Here is a 6,467-nt window from a genome sequence, read left to right on the forward strand (position 1 = left end):
GCAGAAGGTATTGGCAGGTAATATCTCTTCATCAATAAAATGATTTCTAGTTTATGTATTTGTAATCGTGAATTTGTTCAAACGTAAAACCTAGTACGCATATACTGCGCAATAGTGGCTGTTAAAATCTGAAAACAGAGCAGGGTATTTATTTAACATTATTTCGAAAACAGCTCATTTTGGCTTTTGCATCGGACTATTAATAATGATGACAACGAATCCTAAGGCTTTCGCGACGTCTATCTGATGATGGATCCATGCTGCTTCCGGGAATTACCGTCGCGTAGGTGTGTTCATGGACAACTGTTTCGCCCCCACTCCTGGAGGCGTCTTCAGGCCGAAGTAATCTGTGCTGCGAATTGGCCGCTCTATCTATACGTATAGGAGACGCTTACAGGCCCGAAGCTCTCTGATTGGCTCTTTCTTGTTGGCGAATAGGAATCCCCCTTTTCCATGTGGAAGTCAGGGTGTAGCCGTCCTCAAGGTTGAAATTGTTTTGATTCTTCATTATTTCTACCGCTTCTCTTATGAGTCTCGGAAAATAATGCCTCTCTCTTAACAGCAATTTAATTTGGTCGAACTTTATCGTGTGTCCCGGTTCCGACCACGCATGTTCGGAAGTTGACGAGAGTTGGAACTGTATTTTGTCAGTGGCCCTTTGGTGCTCTTTAGTCCTGCATCTGATGGACCTTCTTCTTTGGCTAATATAGGACTTCCCACATGTGCGCTTGATCTAATATACGCCCTCGTGCATGTGATCGGGTATTCGGGCTTAGAGATTATGTAGCTGATTTTTCTTGCTGTAGAGATCCTAGGTGTCATATTATGTTTCCGTAGTAGCTTACTTATCTTTTCAACCATTTGTAAAGAACCAATCAGAGAGCTCCCGGCCAGTCAGCGTCTCCTATGCATAGCGGCCAAATCGCAACGCAGTTAACGTCCACATGAAGAGGCCCCCAGTCCTGGTGGTGAAACAGTTGACCATCAACTCACCTACGCGACGATAATTCCCTGAAGTAGCATGGATCCATCAATGGTAACTATGGCCATATTTAGAAACACCCAAGCCCTAAGTTGAGGGAAAATCCACCCAGGTGGTAATCGAACCCGCGACCCTTGGAATGGCAGACGAGGACTTAATCTCGCCGCCACCGGGGTTAGCAAAAAAATTCGCTGCGGACAGGATTCGAACCTGCGCGGGCAATGCCCATTGGATTTCAAGTCCAACTCCTTAACCACTCGGACACCACAGCTTGATTAAGGTTGAGTTGGTATGTACCTAAAAGAAACTAAGAACTATTCATACGGATTACAGGGAAATGTGATGTTCAAATATTTATAAAGATGCATTTTATTTGCTGTTGTAATTATTTAATTAGACCACGATTGGAATTTGCGGTAAATATTTGGGATCCCTGGTGGAAAAACCCAATTGAGGAAGTCGAAGTTAAGAGAAAATCGGTAAAACTTGTTTGAAGTCGTAAAATTGAAATCGCATAACGAGACGGTCATGCTGAATAAATTGGAATAAGAGACAGGCAGTCAAAAAAAAGAGCTGTAGTGGCAAGGAAAAATGACCATTGGAGAGCCGCAGAACATCATTTACATGGCTCAGCATTAAATTGGCTGATTGGATCGCGTAAATAAAATAATATTGATTGGCGTTATCAATGGCACATTCAAATATGTGATGTTTCCTTGCAAGTTGCAAAGTCTTTTGAAATTCAAACATATTCACTCTTGCATTATTATTTTGGACACCTAAATATACAGCTCTATTCGGAAGCACCCCTTATTGCGACAAGTTCTCAAGAATAGTGAAAGTCGTGCGTGTTAGAGGAAAAATAGGAGAGGATCCGTGTGTGTGTGTGCAAGAATATGCTCAAATATGTGTCCATGCTTATGAACGACGGCTGTTCAATAAAGTACGATCATTTCTTTTGAACAATTTACCATTACTTATCCTCCAAATACTGAGACCGCGGTCTGAGTCGACGTAGTTTCCACTGGATACGAATTTATTTACGCACCGTTTCCAAGTCGTAGAAGACCTCCTTGAGGCCATTTCTGAATCGGCCCTTGGAAATCATCTCATCAGCATTCGCCACGGCTTCCGTTGACGGCAAACACTTTCCTCTTAGCACTGAACAACGGGAGAGAATCGCATGGGGACTGGGTCTGAACTGCGTGTACACAGGGAGGACGAAAACACTTTGCATTGATTTTCGCAAGATATTCAGCAAAGGAATTCCTAATGTACGGCCTTGTATTATTATCGCAGTGCGGCATCCAGCCTGTTGATATGAAATCTGGCCGTGTGCGATTGATATGGCCTTGGATAATTTTCATTACATCCCTATCGTATACTCCAATTGCATGTGGGCTGTGCTGCTGAAGCTTGCTGGTACACCATTCCCGTAATACTGAGAAAAATTATGGTCATAAATTTTCCACCACCCTGGTCCTTTTTGGTGTTGGTGATGCGATAACCTTTCGATGAAACTGCTGACTAATTGGGGCTACGTAATTTGCGCTTTGATTTTTACCCAAGAGGAATAAAGAAATGAATTATAATTGATAATTCTCCTTGAGTGAATCGATAGCAATAAAAGCGACAATTAGAGGGGAGCACCAAAAAAAAGGATCCAATAAAAATGTCGCATTTTATTGAAGATTTTCACAATTTGGCAAGTGAAAATTGAAATATGTGAACAAAAAGGCCAATAGGTATTCTGCCCAACAATTTCCCTACAATGGGACAAGTGGACCGGAATGTTATCTTTTAAGGATTTCTTCTCCGCAGATGGAGGAAAGGGTTCGTCCAAACAGGCGCGAGCGAGGGGGAACACATTCCCTATGGCCAAGGGAGAAGGAATAAAAAAGGAGGTGCTTGATTCCTTCAATCTGAATCTGCTTGATTTCCAATGGCGCGTTCTATTCTACGCAGAATATGACGCATCATAACGCGTAATACAAGAAGGTTACGATTTTACCGAATTCGTTTTCCGAACGCGCTTCTATCCACATTGCACCGCTATCGGTGATGCCAATATACTCTTCGTTATCGACGGTGTCAATCATTTATTGAAAAAATGGGAATAAAATATCCTTATGCAAGCATGTCATAAGTAATTTGATTACCTCCGTCGTAATGCGTCATTTCTTTTACGGAAGAACTCGTGTCATACTCAGGAGGCCAAAAACGTTTTTGGATTGCTATTGCATTCTAAGCCTTGATCTGGGTTTCGACGATCGCTGGCGTAGATCGAGAAATATTCAAGGTATTAGTCGGAGGGAGCGGATGGATTTCTTCCCAGGTGACCTGCATCGGAATCATTATCCGCAATGATGAGCATGACTAAATTTGGATTTTAAAATATGATAATACAGGGTCGCACCCAAAAGTGGTAGGACTGATTTTTTTACAAGAATTTTATTGACGATATACTTACATCGACTTAATAATCTTCAAAGTATGCTCCTTGAGCTGCTACACACTTAGTATAACGTTGCTCCCATTCCCCGTACGCCCGCTGGAAATTTTCTTTGGGGATGCCGTTGATGACCCTCGTCGAAGCCTCTTGAATGGCCTTTATCGAGTCAAAACGTCGTCCCTTGAGCTGTCTTTTCATCAGGGGGAAGAAGAAGAAGAAGTCCGGTGGTGCCAGATCGGGAGAATAGGGCTGTATTCAGACTAATCCAGACTAATAATCCGACATCCACTTGGGAAAGTGACCTATTTCAACTCGGTTTGTTTGTGATGGTATGTTTCATTGACAATACCCAGCATCATATTGTATGAAAAATGTATGGATGGATATCAATAATCCGAACTTGTACCGTGGTACCGAATATTCAAGTTGTACCGTCTTGCTTATGCATACCGTGTATACATAGTATACCGCGGCAAAGAATCTTCAAGTCGTACCTTATTGCTTATGCATGGAATAAAATTAATAAAAATTAAGAAATGATTCAACCGATTAAAAAAATGACCGCGCATTGGTGGTGAGTGACCAGAGTTCAGGGAGGGCACACACCTCTCGGAATGCAGCTGTCCTTGAGAGGGTGAAAAATTTGGAAATTGTTGATCGTCGTTTAACTGTACGAGAGATTTGCCGGTGAGGTTAGAATAAGTAAAGATGCCGCAGATTTGAGCATGCGCAGTATGTTCAATATGTGTGCCCAAGCTGCTGTCAGCGGAACAAAAAGAACACCGTCTTGAGATTGCACAGGACCTGATGGGCAATGCCAACACCGATCATGAGTTTCTGAACACCCAGATAACTGGATATGAGTCATGGCAGCGCGGCTAGGACCCGAAAACAAAGGCACGATGTTTACAATGAAAGCATGCCCAGAGTCCCCAAGGCCGAAAAATACGTGGATGGTGCGAAGCAAAAAAGTTGATGCTGTGATCTTTGATATCCGTGGAATCGTACATCACGAATGCAACCCAGATGGACAGAGATTGGCAATAGAGTACTATGAGCAAGTTCTCCGCTGACTCCTTGATACAGTTTGGCGTAAAAGATGAGACCTTTGAACGGCGAATAACTGGCAGTTGCATCCGTCATGACAATGCTCCGTCACCACTGATCTAGATTTATATGGCGAAACATGGAATTCCAGTCCATGCCCCGCAGACATCCATACTGTCTAGACATGTCTCCTTGAGACTTCTGGTTGCTTCCAAAGCTGAAGACGCCAATGAAAGAGACCCATTTGAGAGTGGGGAAGAGATAATGCAAAAGACGAAGGCGGTGATGTACACCATTCCCCCTAAGTAAGAAGCCCTTCAAAGGTGTTTTCGGCAGTTGTCGGATCGGTGGGCCAAGGGTGTGGACGCGCAAGAGGTCACGTCACGCCTTCTTTAAAGGGAATTAGAGTCCCAATGCCGTCGTATGAGTAATATATTTTTCCGTCCAATGGACGGATATCTTCCAGACTGTCCTTCGAAGTAATGAATATCCCCGCGTCCCAAACAACATTTCACACACATGATTTTACCATTCGCCACGTATGTAGAATTGTTTGTAGATAGCTGCTAAAATAATACTTACGTAATCTCAGATGGGGACTAATGTCCCATTGAAGTTCACATTACACTGCTTAAACGGAGAGCGAGGAATATTTTTCCCACTCAAGGCTGATTGGCCTTTTCAGATTCCTCGTGGTCTGGTAGACCATAATATCAGATTCGTTAATTTAAAATCAATCGTGCTTCGATTGCCTCGTATTGGTAATTGGCTCGTAAGGAACGAGACTATTCCCCAGAATTTTACCTGGAAGCGGGGAATGAAATTGGAGCAGATGCAAAGCATGTAGAAAATATTCCATATTTGCGTAGGGAGATAATATCATCAGTGATGTGAATTAAAGGGCCTTGTTTAAAATATTGACCCCGACCCAACTCGAGAATCTTTTTGCCATTCGACTTCCCTTCCCTTCTTTGCTTCTCTGTCTAGACCCAACTGTGCTTACTTAACGGGGTTTCTAAGTAATTCTAAGGCCACAACCGGTCTTAGTCCCCAATGTATCCTCTGATTTTTGTTTTACTTTCACCCTATTGTATTTCCCTGAAGGATGCGTATCCAAATCTCCCCGCGCTACCATCCGCCCACCCTTTCCTGCTTCCTACCCGAACTACTTTACTTCTACTCTACCTTCTACTCTTGTGCTCGAAATTGGAGGTACTCACATTATCCAAAGAGCCACTACTGACAAAATTATTTGAATGGAAAGCTGCATCTTTCCGGGTGTATTTCGACGCTTACAGATGTGATAGAATAAATCTAAAACAGGCGCTATTTCAATCGCATTGACATAGCACTGGAACACGTGTCCATACTTCCGCTTCTCAAAATGCACTGGATGACTGAAACGACCTCAAACCAGCACATGCGTGTTGCGGGGTAATGCTATTTCCACATGCCATCAGGAGTGCTTCGGAAGTTTGTTTCGTTTGTGGTCTACAAGTATGTGTGCATTAGTTTTCAGCCTACCCTCGTGTGTGTGTGTGTGTGTATATATATATATATATATATATATATATATATATATATATATATATATATATATATATATATATATATTCGGAAGACGACAGCCTTGCCGTCGAAACGTCAAAACAACATATGTGGGTGTCCTTTCTTTGTGTTTATATGGTTTAAAAATCTACATCTGTGTTTATATATATATATATATATATATATATATTTTTTTTTTTTAAGGTAATCTACCGGTTAAGGTAGGTTTTTGGATGGACACAACTACCAAACAAATAATTTATTATTATACTAACAAAACACAAAATCCATCATCCTACTCTATATCAGGTCCCTCTTCATCTCTGAGTACTTTCTTCCTCCGTTCATCCCGTCCAACATCCCTATCCTGTTCCTTCCCTTTCCTCGTTTGCCCAACATTCTCCCCTCTATCACAGTCTTCAACATCCCACTTCCGGT

General features: G+C 42.2%; 1 non-coding gene across 1 annotated transcript; it reads right to left on the reverse strand.

The window, feature by feature from the left end:
• Window positions 1-1,171: 1,171 nt before the first annotated feature.
• TRNAS-UGA (transfer RNA serine (anticodon UGA)) lies at window positions 1,172-1,253 on the reverse strand. The gene has a single exon. It is a non-coding gene; the product is annotated as a tRNA-Ser (tRNA).
• Between the last annotated feature and the right edge of the window lie 5,214 nt (window positions 1,254-6,467).

This window comes from Hetaerina americana, unplaced genomic scaffold (assembly GCF_022747635.1).
Source record: "Hetaerina americana unplaced genomic scaffold, ioHetAmer1.1.p SCAF_1, whole genome shotgun sequence".
NCBI lineage: Eukaryota > Metazoa > Arthropoda > Insecta > Odonata > Calopterygidae > Hetaerina > Hetaerina americana.